Here is an 18,783-nt window from a genome sequence, read left to right as displayed (position 1 = left end):
CGGTCTCTCGCGTAACGGTACCACAACCCCAATGAGCATCCTCTTCTGCTCCGCAGTGAGTCAAGACAGCCAGGAAGGAGGCTCTCCTCTCCACTGTGACTCATGGCGCATGAGACTGAGCTGGTTCCCTGGGGTATGGAGCCACTGCACACCCCTCTTACATGTGGACCTGATGTTAGCCAAGGCTGGTCAAACCACCAAATCCACATGTCAAATTAGGCCTCTGGCTTGCAAAGTTGCTAAGAAGTCATACAGAGGTCATTGGTTTATTCTTCCCAGTGATGTTTGTAAAGTTTTCACACAATGCTTATGTTGGCAGGAAGCAGCTCCTATAAGATTCTAGTGGTAGCATATGAGGAAGGGCCAGAATAATGGCAGAATATCCAGGAAAGTAATGTTTACCATTTGTCATTAATTATTTTCAAAGAAAGTTTTCCACATTGCTTTTTTGACCAATTGGAGGTTCCCCTAGTCTTTGTTTGTGTGTGTCTGTAAGCTGATGTCCTTTCTGTGTTTAAAAGAAAAAAAGAGTAAAGACATTGTTAGTAACTCTTAACTTTAGAAAGCACCATATTGATTCAAAATTTCAACATAAGATTGTACTATCCATAAAGATGTTTTAAAAGAGAAAAATAATACAAACAGAACACTATAATGCTAATATTCAATCTTTGTGAAATTCACTATGAGCAGGAACTGATAGAGTTAGTAAGTTTTTTCTAAGAATTTATAGGGAAAAGGAGATTGGACTTACCTCACCCTTCCTCCTTCCTTCCTTCCTTCCTTCCTTCCTTCCTTCCTTCCTTCCTTCCTTCCTTCCTCCCTCCCTCCCTCCCTCCCTCCCTCCCTTCCTCCCTCCCTTCTTTCCTTCCTTCCTTCCTTTACTTCTTCCTTCTTTCTTCTTCTTTTTGCTATAGAAAAAGGAAAAAAAAAATAGAAAACCCAGTCTTCACATCTAGCCTCATTTTTTAAAAAATGTTTATTTATTGAGAAAGGGAGAGAGAGCATGCAAGGGTGCACATAGAGGAAGGGCAGAGAGAGAGAGAGAGAGAGGGAGAGAGAAAGAGTCCCAAGCCGGCTCCCTACTGTCAGCATGGAACCCAACTTGGGCTCAATCTCATGAACTGTGAGATCATGACTTGAGCTGAAATCAAGAGTCAGATGCTTAACCAACTGAGCCCCCCTGGTGCCCCACATCTGGCCTCATTTTTAATGCTGTATACCAACAATTTCAAAGAAAGTTTGTCTTTCCCAAGAGGTTCACTAGTGTCTGGTTATAACAAAGTAGACAGTATTTAGACAGACCAATTACCTATATATGAAATAAACCTGCATAATATGTTAATTCGAAATTCTGACTTTAAAAATTCCATATCAAAAAATAAAAAATAAATAAAAATTACATATCACTTACATAAATAATATATGAATAGACTCCTTACAAATAATTAAAATATTATAGATGTATAATGAGTGAAGAATAAAAATCTTTCAAATGCTCCCATTTCCATTTTTAAATTTTTTAATATTTATTTGTTAAAGTAATCTGTACACCCAGCATGACCCTGAGATCGAGAGTCATTTGCTCTTCTGACTGAGCCAGCCAGGTGCCCCCAAATGCTCCTGTTTTTAATCCAGTCCCACAGATGGCTACTATTAATCATTTAGTGTACAGCCTTCCCAACTTTTTCCTCTATATTAACATTATGTACATTAGCAGTTGAAGCCAGTATACTGGACAGGTAAAATGCATTGGATATAAATTGAAAACATTTTTTATTTTTGCTTTCCATTATCTCTTTAAACAGGCTCAGTGGGAAATTTCTTCCTCTGCCAATAGGTCACCACTGGGCATATCTATTGACTCATCTGCTCCTTCCTAGTTAACTCTTAAGTTCTAAATTATAGTCCTCTATTAGAAATTAGAATGCTAAATGCTATATATGGATCAGCACTTCAATCTCACAAATTCAAGCCATCCCTCCTTCCTCTCCCAGGGCTCACTATAAATGGACCACCTGCTGCTGGAGACCACCTGCCCCTTTTCTCCCCTCTTCCTAGCTACTTCTTTCCCTGTCACTAGCAGTGATATCTGACCCACTCTAGTTGAATCTAAAGGGATGGGAAATAGGGAAGAAGGGGAGATGGGTGTGGGAGGTAGGCAGGAAAGTGTTAAACTCTAGTGAATTTTATAAGAAGGTTTCAGGGTCTCTGGGCCTGGGTGTTTTGTATTATTTTAATTGTGGTTAAAAAAAATGGTAACATTTACCATCTTAACCATTTTTAAGCATACCATTCCATAGGGTTGTGTTCACACTGTTGTGCACTTGCTCTCTAGAACTCTTTCATTTTGCAAAACTGAAACTCTGACCCATTGAACAACAGCTCCCCATTTCCCCTTTCCCCCAAACCCTGGCAACCACCATTCTACTTTCTGTTTTATGAGTCTGACTACTTTGGATATTTCACTTAAGTGGAATCATACACTATTTGTCTTCTTGTGACTGAGTTAATGTCCTTAAGTCCCAACCATGTTGTAGAATATGACAGAATTTCCTTCTCTTTTTAAGGCTGAATAATATTTCATGGTATGTATATATCACCTTTTTTTTTAATCCATCCATTCTTCTGTGGAAATTTGGGTTGCTTCCACCTTTTGGCCATTGTGAATAATGCTACAATAAACATGAGTGTGCAAATGTCTTCAATCCTTGTCTCAATTTTTTTGGATACATACCCAGAAGTGTGATTGCTGGGTCATGTGGTAATTCTATTTTTAATTTTTTGAGAAGCTTTACATTCCCACTAACAGTGCATAGGGTTCCAATTTCTCTACATTCTCACCTATACTTGTTACTTTCTGGTTTATTTTTTTGACACCTCATTGCACTTCTTTGATGATTAGTGATGGTCAACATCTTTTCTTAAGCTTGTTGGCCGTTGGTGTATTTTTTTCTTTTTGGAGGAATGTCTATTCAGGTGCTTTGCACATTTTAAAATCAGGATGCTGTTGTTGAGTTATAGGAGTTCTTTGCATATTGTATATATTAACCCCTTATCATATCTGTGATTTGCAAATATTTCTTCCTATTTTGTAGGTTCATGTTTTACCTGTAGGTATTTAATCCATTTTTAGTTCATTTTTGTGTATACTATAAGGTAAAGATCCAACTTTATTCTTTTCCTTGTGAATGTCCAGGTTTCCCAGCATCATTTGTTGGATACTGTTCTATCCCCATTGTGTGGTCTTGGCCAGGTTGTCCAAGGTAATATGACCAAATACATGAGGGTTTATTTCTAGCCTGTCTGTTCTCTTCTGTTGGTCTATATATCTGTCTTTCCATGGTACCACTCTGTGTTTTGATTACTGTAGCTTTGTTATATGTTTTGAAATCAAGAAGTGTGAGGCCTCCAACTTTGTTCTTTTTCAAGATTTAGTTGGGATTCCTTGAGATTCCATATAATGTTAGAATTTTTTTCTAGTTTTGCAAATTGTCATTGGGATTTTCATAGGGATTGCATTAAATATGTAGATTGCTTTGGGTAATATGGACATTTTAATGTTATCAAGTGTTCCAATTCATGAACATGTGATGTCTTTCCATTTATTTGTGGAAATAAATAAAACTTCTAAGTATTCTGTTCTTTTTAATGTTACTGTAGATGGAATTGTTTTCTTAATTTCCTTTCTGAATTGTTCATTGTTAGTGTGTACAAATGGAACTGATTTGGGTTGTTGTTTTTGAATCCTGCTGCTTTGCTGAATTTGTTTAACAGCATTTGTATGTGTGTGCACATCTTTAGTTTTCTGCATATAAGATCATGTATTTGTAAACAGAGATGATCTTATTTCTTCCTTTAGAATTTGGATGTCTTTTTTTTTTTTTTTTTTTTTTTTTGTCCTGACCTATTTCTCTGGCTAGGATTTCTAGTACTATGTTGAATAGAACTGGTGAAAATGGGCATCTTTCTCTTGTTCTTTATCTGAGAGGAAAAGCTTTGAGTTTTCCTCTATTGAGTATAATATAAGTTGTGGGCTTTTCATATATGCCCTTAATTATTTGAGATAATTACCTTTGATTCCTGGTTTTATGAGTGTTTTTATTGTGAAAATGTGTTGAATTTTGTTAAATGCTTTTTCTTCATTAATCGAGCATGTGTTTGTTTCCCTTCATTCTGTTCATGTGGTATATTAAATTGATTGGTTTTCATGTGTTCAACCATCTTGACATTCTATGAATAAATCCCACCTGGTCACTATGGAATGCTTTATTTATTTTTAATTAATTAATTAATTAATTAATTATTGTATATAATTTATTGTCAAATTGGCTTACATACAATGCCTAGTGCTCATCCCGGAAAGTGCCCTCCTCAATGCCCATCACCCATTTTCCCCTCTCCCCCACCCCCCATCAACCCTCCGTTTGTTCTCTGTATTTAAAAGTCTCTTATGGTTTGCCTCCCTCCCTCTCTGTTTGTAACTATGTGGAATGCTTTTAATGTGCTGTTGAATTAAGTTTTCTAGTATTTTGCTGACTATTTTTGTATCAATATTAATCAAGGTTATTTGCTTCTAGTTTTCTTTTCTTATAATGTCTTTCTCTGGTTTTGGTCTCAGGGTAATGCTGGAGTCCTAACTGAGTTTGAAATTTTTTGGAAGAGTTTGAAGACTATTGTTGTTTTCTTCTTTAAATATTGGTGGAATTCTCTGGAAAAGCCATCTGGTCCTGAGGTTTTATTTTTGGGGAGATTTTTGATTACTGATTCAGTCTCCTTAGTGATTATAGGTCTGTTTGGACTTTTTGTCTTTATGATTCAATCTTGTTAGGTTCTATATTTCTAGTAAGTTATGTATTTCTTTTAGATTATCCAACTTGTTGGTGTATAATTGTTCATAGTGGTCTCTTATATTCCTTTTATAATCCTGGCATCAGGTGTAATATCTCCTCTTTTATTTTTGATTTTATTTATGTGAGTCCTCTTTTTTTTCTCAGTCTAGCTAAGAGTTTGCCAATTTTGTTGATTTCCTAAAAATCCAACTCTATGTTTTCTTGATTTTTTTCAATATTTCTGTTTTCTATTTTATTTATTTCTGCTGTAAAATTTATTATTATTTTTTTCCTTCTGCTAACTTGGATTTAGTTTGTTCCTTTTTAGTTCCTTACAGTTGAAAGTTAGGTCATTTATGTGAGATATTTCTTCTTTTTTAATGTAATTGTTTACTGTCATAAACTTCCCTCTTAATACTATTTCATTGCATCCTATCGGTTTTACTATGCTGTTTTTCTATTATTTTCACTTGTCTGAAGATACTGTGTTCATTTTTGACTCATTGGTTGTTTAAGAGTATTAATTTCTACGTATTTGTGAATGTTCAATTTTCCTTTTGCTCTTGATTTCTAGTTTCATCTCATTGTTTGGAAAAGATCTTTGGCATGACTTAAGTCTTCTTAAATTTGTTAAAACTTGTTTTGTGGCTCAACGTGGGGTCTCTTGTGGAGGATGTATCGTGTTCATTTGAGAAGAATGTGTATTCTGCTGTCCTTGGATGGAATGTTTCGTATATGCCTGTTAGGTCTAATTGGTCTGTAGTGTTGCTCAAGACTTCTGTTTCCTTATTGATTTTCTGTCTAGTTATTCTAGCCATTATTAAAAGATGGCTGTTGAAATTTCCTACTATAATTGTATTGCTGTCTACTTCTCCCTTCAATCCTGTCAACTTTTTTCTATATATTGAGGAGCTCTGATGTTAGGTGCATGTATCTATAATTCTTACATTTTTCTGATAAATTGATCCTTTTATCATTATAAAATGTCCTTCTTTATCTCTTGTGACAGTTTTTAACTTACCTATTTTATGTTATGATTATGTTCACCCCTGCCTTATTTACTATTGCACATTATGTCTTTTCCCTCTTTTTGCTTTCAGCCTATGTGTGCTCTTAGATTTTAAAGCTAAGTCTCTTGTAGACAGCATATAGATGGATCTTGTGTTTTTTAACCCATTCAATAACTCGATGTCTTTTAATTGGTAGGTTAATCTATTTACATTTAAAGTAATTAATAATAGGGTAAGACTTACTATCGCCATTTGTTACTGATTTTCCATGTGTCTGGTAGCCATTTTGTCCCTCTTCCTGGCTTGCTACTTTCCTTTTTGTTTCATTGATTTTCTTTTGTAGTTATATGCTTTGATTCCTTTCTCATTTCTTTCATGTATCTTCTATAGTATTTTATTTGTGGTTACCGTGAAGATTACAAGAAGCATCTTAAAGTTATAGCAATCTACTCTATTATTTTATTTGTCTTTAATTTTAATTCCAGTAGTTAACACACAGTGTTATATTGGTTTCAGGTGTGCAATATAGTGCTTCAACAATTCTATACATTATCAGGACTCATCAAGTTAAAGTACTCTTAATCCCCTTTACCTGTTTCACTCATCCCCCCCCCCCGTATCAATCTGTTTTGAACTGATAATAATTTAACTTAACTTGTGTAGAAAAACTCTATTGCTTTACATCTCTGTTCACTCAGCTTTATGTTACCAGTGTCACAAAATTACATTAAAAAAATTTTATGTTTATCCATTTTTGAAAGACAGAGACAGAGCACAAGCAGGGGTGGGGCAGAAAGAGAGGGGGACACAGAATCTGAAGCACGCTCCAGGCTCTGAGCTGTCAGCACAGAGCCCGACACGGGGCTTGAACTCACGAAAGATCCGAAGTCGGACGCTCAACCGACTGAGCCACCCAGGTGCCCCACAAATTACATATTTTTATACTGTGTACCAATTAACATAGATTTATAGTTATTTTTAATGCCTTTGTCATTTAAATTCTATGCCAGAATTAAAAGCGATTTATGTCAACATTACAGTACTGTTTGTCTTTATATTGATCTTTCCCAGAGAGAGAGCTTTATAATTTTGTTTTCATTTGCTATCCAGTGTCTTTTTGCTTTAACTTGAAGAACTCCTTTTAGCATTTCCTGTAAGGCAGTTCTTGTGGCAGTGGACTTTTTCAGCCCTCATTTGTCTAGGAAAATCTTAATTTCCCTTTCATTTTTGAAAGACAGCTTTGCCAGATACGGTATTGTTTGGCAGTTTTCTTCTCTCATCACATTGAATAGATTATCCCAAGTCCTCTGGCTTGCAAGATTTCTATCTATTGAGAAATCTGCTGATAATCTCATAGGAGCTCCCTTATATGTAATGAGTCACTTTTCTCTTCCTGCTTTCAAGATTCTCTTTGGGATTTTTGACAATTTGATTATAATGTGTCTTGGCATGAGCCTTTTTGTATTTATCCCAATTGGAGTTCTTTTTATTTCTTGAGCTTGTGTATCCATTACCTTTCTCAAATTTGGGGCATTTTTGGCCTTTATTTCTTCAAATAGACCATCCACCCCTTTCCCTGTCTCTTCTGTGGCTCCCATAATGCATATATTACCACTTTTGAGTAGTATGCTTTTGAGGGTGTCCCGTAAGTCCCTTGGCTCCTATCACTTCTCTTCATTCTTTTTTCTCTTATAATTCTGACTCATAATTTCAAATGACTCGTCTTCATGTTAACTGTTTCTTTTGCTTGATCAAGTCTGTTGTTGAATCCTGTGAGTGAATTTTCCAATTCTCTTTTTGTATACTCCAGCTTCAGAATTTCTCTTTGATCTTGTTTTTAATAGGTTCTATCTCTTTGCTGATACTCTCATTTCGTTCATGCATTATTTTCCTAATTTCATTTAGTTGTCCATCGGTGTTCTCTTTTAGCTCATCAAGCATCTTTTAGGCTGTTTTTAATGGTTCTTTGTCAGGTAGTTTATAGATCCCCATTTCTTTAGGGTTGGTTTCTGGAGATTTATTTTGTTCCTTTGATTTTTGCCGTATTTTCCTGTTTCTTTGCATGCTTTGTCATTTTATGGAAATTTGGGCATTTCAAAAAATAGCCATCTCTCCTGGTCTTTATGGACTGGCTTTGCACTGGGAAGATCTTCAAAAATAAAGCTGGCTAGAGATTCTGGAGCATCTCAACTCACCTATGCATATGTGACTTCTCTGAGCTTGTGCATGTGATTTCTCTGTTAAAGAAGTTTGCCTTGTTTCTTTTCAGGAGCTTATAATATTTCCTTTCCCTGGTGACTGCCCATGGTAATTCAATCTCTCTGGTGTTGCAACAAGCCACCATGCTAGCCTTTGTTCTCAGTGGCCCTTAGGCATCCAAACTATATTGGTTCCTGTCAGAACTGAGTTAAATGAGACAAAAACTAGTCCTTGGGACAGCCTTTTGAAAGGCCAGAGTGTTTGATAGATGTTCCACTTTTCTTTGTCTCTCCTTAGGGAGAAGCCACAGGTTGGGCATTTTCTACCAATGTTCTGTGCTGCAGAAGGGGAGGGGATATGCCGGGTCAATGCAACAAACTTTCTTACCAGCTTCCATGTGGCTCTTCTTGACTTTGCCCTCTCCAGGGGTGCTGCAAATTCTTAACTGGTTTCTCGAGTTCTCACAAAGGCAGTTTAGTCTGTATATCATTGAGTTGGTGTCTCTGTGGGGAAATAAGAGACTGGGACTTCCTGTTCCACCGTCATGCTGGTGTCACTCCTGGGCATTGGTGTTTTTTCACATGTTCTTCATTCACTGACAGTTTTACTTTCTCTATTTCAAATTCTGTACATAGCTTAGTAAGTAATTTGGAATATACCTGTTTTTTTATCTCCAAATTTAACATCCTGTTTACACATATAAAATTGCATTTTCATCTTTTGGTAGCTATACCACTCAGTCTCTGTTATTTCAGCGTGCACTCCATTCCGATGTTCTTCTGGGGTCCCATCTCAATGTCAACCTCATGAGTAGGAGTTGTAAAGGTTCCAGGCTAGCTCTCTCCTTTGTGTTCTGATCCACAGGAAATACTCTTGTATCCTATGCCACATGTCAGTGTAAGTTTAGCATGTTCCCAACAGAGCCCGGTTTCACTTTCTCTCTTCTGCCACCCCAGGATAACAACGACAGCCCCTCTCCATTAGAATCCTGAGGCCTTTGTCACATATTTCTGTGACATTTTCTGTGACATCCAGCCCCACACCTCCAAGAAACTTATGTCATACCCTCTAAGTGCTCTTACAGGACTCCTTCCTGAGAGAAGTTAGTACCCTCTAACATACCCCCCCACCCTTCCACTGGGTGTGTATGTGACAAACACTCATAGTTTGTTCTAAAGAAATCTTTCTCACAAAATCTCTTAGCTTCAACCAGTTTTACTTACCCTATTTCAAATTCTGAATATAGTGTAGTAAGCCTTTTAGAATATAATTTATTACATCTTTAAATTTAACATCCTGTTACACATATAGAATTGCATTTATAGGCACATATAAATTTCCAGTTATGTGTGTGTGTTTGTATGTTTTACAAGAATTGGATCATTCCATGTGTGGTAGGCAGAATAATGGCTCTACAAATAGGGCCACATCCTAATGCTCACAGCTTGTGGATATGTGACCTTATCTGGCAAAAGGGACTTTGCAGATGGGATTAAGGTAAGGATCCCAAGATGGGGAGATTATCTTGTATTATCTGGGTGTGTCCAATGTAATCATGAGTGTCCTCATAAGTGAAAGAGAAATGCAGGAAAGTCTGAGAAGGAGAGTTGATGATAGAAGCAGAGATTGAAATGATCTGATTGTTGGTCAGGGCCATGTTCAAGGAATTTTGGCAGCCTCTAGAAGATCAAAAAGACAAGAAAAAATGAATTATCCCATAGAGCCTCTAGATGGAACATGGCCCTGCCAATATATTGGTTTCAGCCCAGTGAAATCCATGTGGGACTTCTGACCTCCAAATGTGCAATGCAATAAATTGAAGGTGTTTTGAGGCATTAAGTTTTTGGTAATTTGTTACAGCAGCAATAGAAAATTAATAAGGGCTTGATTAAATGAAATATAGAAATCATAGATCAAGAACCTGTGGAAGAGCCAAGTATTAGTCACCCCTACCACCCAGGTTCCAAGTGCACCCCCATGTTTCCCAGGCTCCCTTGCAATTAAGTTGGGACTGATCATGGTTAATTGAGTGTTAAGTGGAAGTTACATATTACTTCCAAGCCGGTTGAAAGCTCTCCACTCCCCTTTCTTGGCAACTTTAAAGCCCACATGTTCAAAAGTAAATCTGCAAGTGGTGAGATGTCAATAGAATGTCATTTTACCTTATATTCTTGGTTTATGCCAAGTCTTTACTTGTAATGTAAATAAAAACTATCACTATCAATAATGTCATAAAGATGTTACCTTACTTTTTTTTTCTAAAACACTAGTTTGTCTTTTGCAGCTAGATATTCATCCAACTGGGATTTTTTCAGTATATTATGTTAGGTAGTAACCTAATTTTATTCTGTATTCATAATCAGTTGGACCAGACTTTTTATTGAATGGTGTATCCATTTGAACATACTTGTTATATATGGTTTCCATATGTGAGCAGGGCTATTTTGAGTCTACTGCTCACTTCTGTTTTATTTGCTTGATTTATCTGTCCCTGGGCTAATACTAGACAGTCTTAAATACTGTTGCTTTATAACATGTCTCCCTTCCTGTTCTTCAAATTTGTCTTTGAGATTTTTGGTTCTTTGTCAATTTCCATGGAAAACTCTGGTGGGGCTTTGTGCTTATATTTAATTTGTAGATTTATTTGAAGAGAATTTCCATCTTTGCTGGAGAGTCTTCCAATTTTTGGAGTTGGCATTTTTTCGTCTTAATTTATGTTTTCTTTTCCATCCTTCAATAATGTTTTGTAGTTTATTTTGTAAAAAATCATTTAGATTTCTTTCTGGACACCCATAAATTTTGGTCACTGTTAAAATGGAATATTTTTTTCTACTACCCTAATAGTAGTAGAAAAAAGTCTACTTTATAACTGGAGATATATGAGGATTGTAGATACTTTTCTTTGTATCTAGTAGCATCACTAACCACATTACTGATTCTAAGGGTTTATCTATAGATATTCTTGAATTTTCTATGTAGACAATAGTCAAATCTGAAATACAAACAGTTTGGGCTCTTATTTCTCAATTCTACTATCCTATGTTTATTTTTCCTTACTGTTTTAACTAGCGAACTAATGTTAAAAAGCAATATGACATGAAAGGATGCTCAGCATCACTATTATCAGAGAAATGCAAATCAACACCGCCATGAAATATCACCTCACACCCATCAGAATGGCTAAAATTAACAACACAGGAAACAACAGATGTTGGTGAGGATGCGGAGAAAGAGGAACCCTTTTGCATTGCTGGTGGGAATGCAAACTGGTGCAGCCACTCTGGAAAACAATATGGAGGTTCCTCAAAAAATTAAAAATAGAACTACCCTACGACCCAGCAATTGCACTACTAAGTATTTACCCAAAGGATACAAAAATACTGATTCAAAGGGATAGATACATGCACCCTGATGTTTATAACAGCATTATCAACAGTAATCAAATTATGGAAAGAGCCCAAATGTCCGTAGACCGATGAATGGATCAAGAAATTGTGGTATATGTATAATGTGAATCCAGACATGAGGAAATACATTTTAGCAGTTTCCAAACCCTTTTATGATGCTTGCTGATAAAAGTTACATGGGAGGCAGTAGGAGGGAACTAATATTTGTTGAACCCCTACCATGATTTGGGCAGTAATGCTGACTTCTGAACACCTGGTTTCTCATTTAATTCTCCCAGCTCTCTGTGAGGTGAGCAGTGTGATCCTTATTCTGCAGAGGAGGAAACTCCGAATCAGAGAAATGATATTTGCTAAAGGTCACGCCAATGGGACATGGTAGAGTCCAGATTTGACTCCTGGTCTGTTTGATGCTAAGGTTTTTGCATTTTTCCCTTTAGGTCTGAATTACACTTTTCCTTGTTGTTAGTCAGTGGCACAGTTTTTCTCTCAGTCACTAAGCTCTATTCGTGATTAAACAATTATATTAAAAACGTAGTGCTTAAGAAAAAAAGAAAAACCTGGCTCTCGGAAGTTGAGGCGAGAGTGACGCCGATGTGGTAGCCACCGCCACTTTCGTCATGGGATAATAAAGCCAGGACGTACCACCTCACTGGTTAACTATGGAAGACTATACCAAAATAGAAAAAATTGGAGAAGGTACCTATGGAGTTGTGTGTAAGGGTAGACACAAAACTACAAGTCAAGTGGTAGCCATGAAGAAAATCAGACTAGAAAGTGAAGAGGAAGGGTTTCTAGTACTGCAATTCAGGAAATTTCTCTATTAAAAGAACTTTGTCATCGAAATATAGTCCGTCTTCAAGACGTGCTTATGCAAGATTCCAGCTTATATCTCATCTTTGAATTCTCTTCCATGGATGTCAAGAAATACTTAGATTCCATCCCTCCTGGTCGGTTCATGGAATCTTCACTTGTTAAGAGTTACTTGTACCAAATCCTACAAGGGACTGTGTTTTGCTACTCCAGAAGAGTTCTGCACAGAGACTTAAAATCTCAAAATCTATTGATTGATGACAAAGGAACAATTAAACTGGCTGATTTTGGCCTTGCCAGAGCTTTTGGAATACCTGTTAGAATATACCACATGAGGTAGTGATGCTCTGGTATAGATCTCCAGAAGTAATGCTGGGGTCAGCTCGCTACTCAACTCCAGTTGACATTTGGAGTTTAGGCACCATGTTTACAGAATTAACAACTAAGAAACCACTTTTCCATGGGGATTCAGAAATTGATTAACTCTTCAGAATTTTCAGAGCTTTGGCCACCCTCAATAATGAAGTGTGGCCAGAAGTGGAATCTTTATAGGACTATAAGAATACATTTCCCAGGGGGAAACCAGGAAGTCTCGCATCCCGTGTCAAAAACTTGGATGGAAATGGCTTGGATCTGTTCTCAAAAATGTTGGTCTATGATCCTGCCAAATGAGTTTCTGGCACAATGGCACTGAATCATCCATATTTTAATGATTTGGACAATAAGATTAAGAAGATGTAGCTTTCTGAGCATTTCTACGTATCAGAAACAGATAGTTATGTTTTTACTGCTTTGTCTATTTTTGTTTTGTGTTTTTCTCTTTCTTTCTTGCAAACTTAAGCTGTACTTAGTCTTCTGATTTCAAAACTGTAACTTAAAAATGTAAATATTGTTCTATATGAATTTAAATATAATAATTCTGTATATGTTTATAGATCTCACTTCAACAACTATTTGTTACCATAATAAAAGTATAAATCTACTTTCAGCCATAAAAAGGAATGAAATTTTGCCATTTGCAATGATATGGATGGAGCTAGAGAATATTATGCTATGTGAGATAAGTCAGTCAGAGAAAGACAAATTCTAAATGACTTCACTCATATGTGGAATTTAAGAGACAAAACAGATGAACATATGGGAGGAGGAAGGAAAAAGAGAGAGAGGGAAACCATAAAACAAACTCTTAACTGTAGAGAAAAAGCTGAGGGTTGCTAGAGGGGAGGTGGGAGGGGTATTAAATGGGTATTAGGTATTAAGGAGGACACTTGTGATGAACACTGGGTGTTGTATATAAGTGATGAATCACTAAATCGTACACCTGAAACTAAAAAAAAAAAAAAAAAAAAAGATTGTGAATTCCCTCGTTTTTTTTTTTATTTTCCATTTCATTGATTTTTGATCTCATATTTATTATTTTCTATATTCTATTTTCTTCAGATTATTCTTGTTCCTTTTCTAATGTCTTGATCTTGATGTTGAACTAATTAATTTTAAATCATTTCATTTTTTAAATTAATTTTTTAGTTTATTTATTTTTGAGAGAGAAAGAGAGAGAGAGAGTTGGGGAGGGGCAGAGAGACAGGGAGGCACAGAATCTGAAGAAGGCTCCAGACTCTGAGCTGTCAGCACAGAGTCTGATGCAGGGCTCAAACTCATGAACTGTAAGATCACGACCTGAGCTGAAGTTGGATGCTTAACCACCCAGGCACCCTAAAATCACTTGATTATATGTAGGTATATATGTATATACTATGCACCTACACATAGTATATATGTATATATATTTAATTGTGTAAATTTACCTCTAAATCCCAGTTAACTGCATCTGATAAATTTTGATATGTAGCACTTTCACATGTGTTCATTTATGATTTTTCTATTATGATATCCTCTTTACATTTTAAAGGTTTCAAATATGGGAGGTTATAGGCAAATTTCCTTTTAAACAATCTTAAATTTATTTCTAATTTTATTGCAGAGATTATAATTTATACACTATTGATTCTTTTGACCAGATACCAAGAAAGAATACCCAAAGCATTGCAACTTTTCTAAATATGCTATGTACACATTAGAATAATATATTTTATGTATTTCTTGGGAGCAATCTTTATATACACATGTGTGTAAGTATACCAAATCAAGCAGTTTAGGTCTGTTATTTAAGTGTACTATAACCTTTCTAATTTTGTTCACTAATTCTATCATTTTATGATAGGTAATGTGCATGTAAGCACCCCCCTCCCCAACTGTAATTGTGGATGTGTATACCTTCCTTGAGCTCTATTTTGCCTTATATATTTTATTTTTATTGTGATAAGATGTATAACATAAAATTTACAATTTTCACAGTATCGAAGAGTACAATTCAGTGGCATTAATTACATTCACAGTGTTATGTAACCATCACGGCTATTTGCAAAACTTTGATTAATCCACACAGAAACTCTGTAACCATTAAGCAACAACTCCCTATTCCTCCTCCCCCTGGCTCTGATAATCACTAATCTGCTATTTGTCTCTATTAATTTGTCTATTCTAGATACCTACGTGGAATCCTACAGTGTTTGTCCTTTTGTGCTGGTTTATTATACCTGGCAAAATGTCTTGGGGTGTTTATTTTGTAGCATGTATGAGAACTTCATTCCTTTTTATTTTCAGGTACATTCAAAACCCACTGATTTTAAAGCTTTTGTCAACACACTCTAATTAGTGATTTTGTTGACTGTGTGTAGTTATTTCATATGTTTTGGGATGTAGTTTGCAGCTTCATTTGGAGTGGGAAGTTCTGTCTCTCTCTCAGTCTCTTAGTCTCACATGTTTGGTTGCCTCCACTAGAATCATATGGCTTCCCAGTCCAGAACCAGGTCTTATGTAATATAATGAGAGCTTAATGCGCAAGTTCTCCTGTGGCATAGACAGAATGCAGATCATGATCTGAGCCAGCAGGTGGTTGGTTTCCATTCTTGTTTACGAGGCTGTTTATGTGTCTTCCCATTTCCTTATGCCCGTAGCTTCTTAAAAGCTGTAGCCACATGTTGTGTTGGTCAGCCACAGTTTGTTGATTTTTTCCTTCCCAGTGCCCTTTCATGACCAGGGCAACTCCACCCCAGTCCCTGGCACTGAGTTGTGATTCTACCTCTCTAATTCCTTGTGCTGGATGGATCTTTTTCCGGTGTGTCACCTTACATAGCTGAAACTCCCAGTTGCTGCTTCCACACCCAGAGCACAGCAGGCCCGTAGGCTCAGCCCTGCTGACCGCTTGCATTTTTTTCAGTTTCTGTTTCAAAGAGATGTTTATCTTGTTTTCAGTCTCAGCTGTGTCTTTTTTTTTTTTTTTTTTTTTTTTAATAATTTATCCTTCCCTGCCTTGGATCAATAGAATTTCTATGATACTTTTTCCCCTTTATTAGTTTGGAAGCTATTGATTGTGTCTCTATTCTTTAATGGCTATAATTAAGTTTTTTAAATACAGAGATATATGACATTCTTACAGTGAAGTTTATGAGACCATATTCATTCTTTTAAAGAACAGTTATGAAATGTCCACATCTTTACCAATACCAAGACCAAAAAAAAAAAAAAAAAAAAAGAAATCTCATCACACCCCAGAATCTTTTTATGGGGCCCTCCTGGATTATTCTCCTTCCCTCCTTTTTTAGCAATTATCAGGGTATAAGAATTTATACTAATTCTTTATTTCCTTAGTTTTACTTTTTTCCCCCCTATGTTTATATCCTTTAACAAAACTAAGTTTTTTTTTTCTGTTTCTGAAGGTAATATAAATGAATTACTTGTTTTTCTGTTTGCTCTTTTTTACTCAATATGATGTTTAAGATTTATTCTTATGCATCAGTGTATTTGGTCAGAGTAATATATTACAAAATTATTTGAAATGATTATATTTTTCCCATGTGGTTGTGTTTTTTAAATTGATGAAGAGTTTGGTTCCCTTGTTTTGTGTTGGAGAGAGTTAACTTTATTGAGATATAATATACATAAAATTTACAACTTGTGAGTGCAGACTTGATTACATCAACAAATACATTCATCATCATAACACGGAACATTTCTGTCACCCCAAAAAGTTTCTTTATGCCCTTTGTGATTAATCCTTCTTCCCATTCCCTACTCCCTGGCACCCGCTGATTGGCTTTCTGTTACCATAATTTTCGCTTCTAGAATATCATAAAAATGGAATTATACTGTATGTACTACTTTTTATTTGGCTTCTTTCATCTAGCATAATGCTTTAAACATGAATCCACAGTGTTTTATGTATCCTTAATTTGTCTCTTTTTATTTGTTACGTGGTATTCTATTGTATATAAAGGCCCATTTGGTTATTTGTGTTGTTTCCCCTTTGGATGTTAATTAAAGTTGCTATAAGTATCTGCGTGCAGGTTTCTATGTGAACACAAATTTTCATCTTCTATGAGTAAATGCCTAGAGTACGTGGCTGGGTTATATAGTGACTGTATAACTTTATAAAAAAATCACTAAACTTTCAAAATGTACAGTTTATATTCTCATCAGCAATCTGTGAACATTGCAGTTGCTCAGTGTACAAGAATTTATACTAATCTTTTATTTCCTTCACTTGATAGTTGGTTATTTTTGTTGGGGCCATGATAATACGCATGTAGTGATAGCTCATTGTGGTTTTATTTGCATTTCCCCAGTGACTAATGACTTTGAACTTCTTTTTAGGTGATCATTAGCCACCCCTGAGTCTTCTTTTCTAAAGTGTCTGCTTAAATCTTTTACTCAAGTCTTAATTGTGTTGTTTGGCTGATTGCTGAGTTGTCAGAGTTCTATACATATTCTGGAAATAAATTCCTCGTTGAATATAGGTTTTGCAAATAATTTCTCCTTGTCTGTGGTTTGCCTTTCATTTTTCTTGACTGTCTTTGGAAGAGCCAAACTTTATGACTTGATAATGTCTAATTTACTATTTTTTTTGTTTGTGCACTTTGTACTCCTATATAAGAAATCTTTGCCTACCCCTAGGTCAATAAGATTTTTTCCTGTGTTTTTCTCTAGAACTTTTATAGATCGAGATTCCTCTCCTTGTGGATGTCCAAATATTCCACCACCATTTATTGAAAAAACTATTCTGGGGCACCTGGGTGGCTCAGTCTGTCAAGTGTCCAACTTCAGTTCAGGTCATGATCTTGTGGTTCATGGGTTTGAGCCCTGGATCAAGCTCTGTGCATACAGCTCAGAGTCTGGAGCCTGCTTGGGCTTTTCTGCATTTCCCTCGCATTCTGCGTTTCCCTCTCTCACTGCTGCTTCCCCGCTCTCGATCCCCCCAAAAAATAAATGAACATTAAAAAAAAAAAAAGAAAGAACTATCCTTTCCACATTGAATTGTTTTGACACCTTCGTTGAAAATCAATTGGCTCTACTTATGTGGGTCTATTTTTGGAATCCTTATCCTGCTCCATTGATCTGTATGTCTGTCTTTATACAAATAACACAGTGTCTTGATTGGTGTAGCTTTATAATTCTCCAATGAAACCATCTGGATCTGGATATTTCTTTTAAGTTACACATTCAATTTCTTTAATAGTTATAGGACTATTCAAACTCTTTCATAATGGTGAGTTATGGTAATTTGTATTTCCAAGGAATAGGTCCATATCATTTAAATTGTCAAGATTATGAGTGTAGCGTCATTTGTAGTATTTCCTTATTATCCTTTTGTAGAGATATCCTGATACAGATAATTTGTATCTTTTCTCTCTTTTCTTTATCAACTTTGCTGAAGTTTGCCAGTTTTAGTGATATTTTAAAAGAACCATCTCGGGGCGCCTGGGTGGCGCAGTCGGTTAAGCGTCCGACTTCAGCCAGGTCACGATCTCGCGGTCCGTGAGTTCGAGCCCCGCGTCGGGCTCTGGGCTGATGGCTCAGAGCCTGGAGCCTGTTTCCGATTCTGTGTCTCCCTCTCTCTCTGCCCCTCCCCCGTTCATGCTCTGTCTCTCTCTGTCCCAAAAATAAATAAACGTTGAAAAAAAAAAATTAAAAAAAAAAATAAAATAAAATAAAAGAACCATCTCTTATTTCGTTGGTGTTTTCTATTGCTTTTTCTGTTTTCAGTTTTATTGAATTCTGCTGTTACCTTTATTATTTCCTTCCTTCTGCTTGATTCAGGTTTATTTTGCTCTTCTTTTCCTGGTTTCGTGAAGTAGGACCTTAGACTATTGATTTAAAACTTTTCCTCTTTTTAAATATTATTTAATATTTAAATATTTAAATTTAATATTTAATATTTTAAATAAAAATTAAATTAAATAATTTAAAAAATTATTTTTATTTTAAATTTTATTTAAATTTTTTTAAATTAATTAAAATTTAAAAAAATTAAATTTAACTTAATTAAATAAAAATTAAAATTTAATATTTAAAATAATTAAATATTTAAATAATATTTAAATTTAATAGCATTATTTAATGCTATAAATTTTCTTTTCTGAACTACTTTATTTATGTCCCTCAATTTTTGATGTGCTGCATCTCCAT

General features: G+C 35.6%; 1 long non-coding RNA gene and 1 pseudogene across 1 annotated transcript in view; both read left to right on the top strand.

Moving 5' to 3' along the window:
* The window catches only part of LOC147583336 (uncharacterized), a 102,308-nt gene that overhangs the window by 10,658 nt on the left and 72,867 nt on the right, over positions 1-18,783 (top strand). The gene's annotated exons all lie outside the window — the stretch shown is intronic.
* On the top strand, positions 12,089-13,011 carry LOC112866809 (cyclin-dependent kinase 1 pseudogene; annotated as a pseudogene).

This window comes from Puma concolor, chromosome A2 (assembly GCF_028749965.1).
Source record: "Puma concolor isolate L17-30 chromosome A2, mPumCon1.1.hap2, whole genome shotgun sequence".
Classification (NCBI taxonomy): domain Eukaryota; kingdom Metazoa; phylum Chordata; class Mammalia; order Carnivora; family Felidae; genus Puma; species Puma concolor.
The sequence above is the reverse complement of the archived record's forward strand: the minus strand, read 5'-3'. Positions and strand labels throughout refer to the sequence as shown.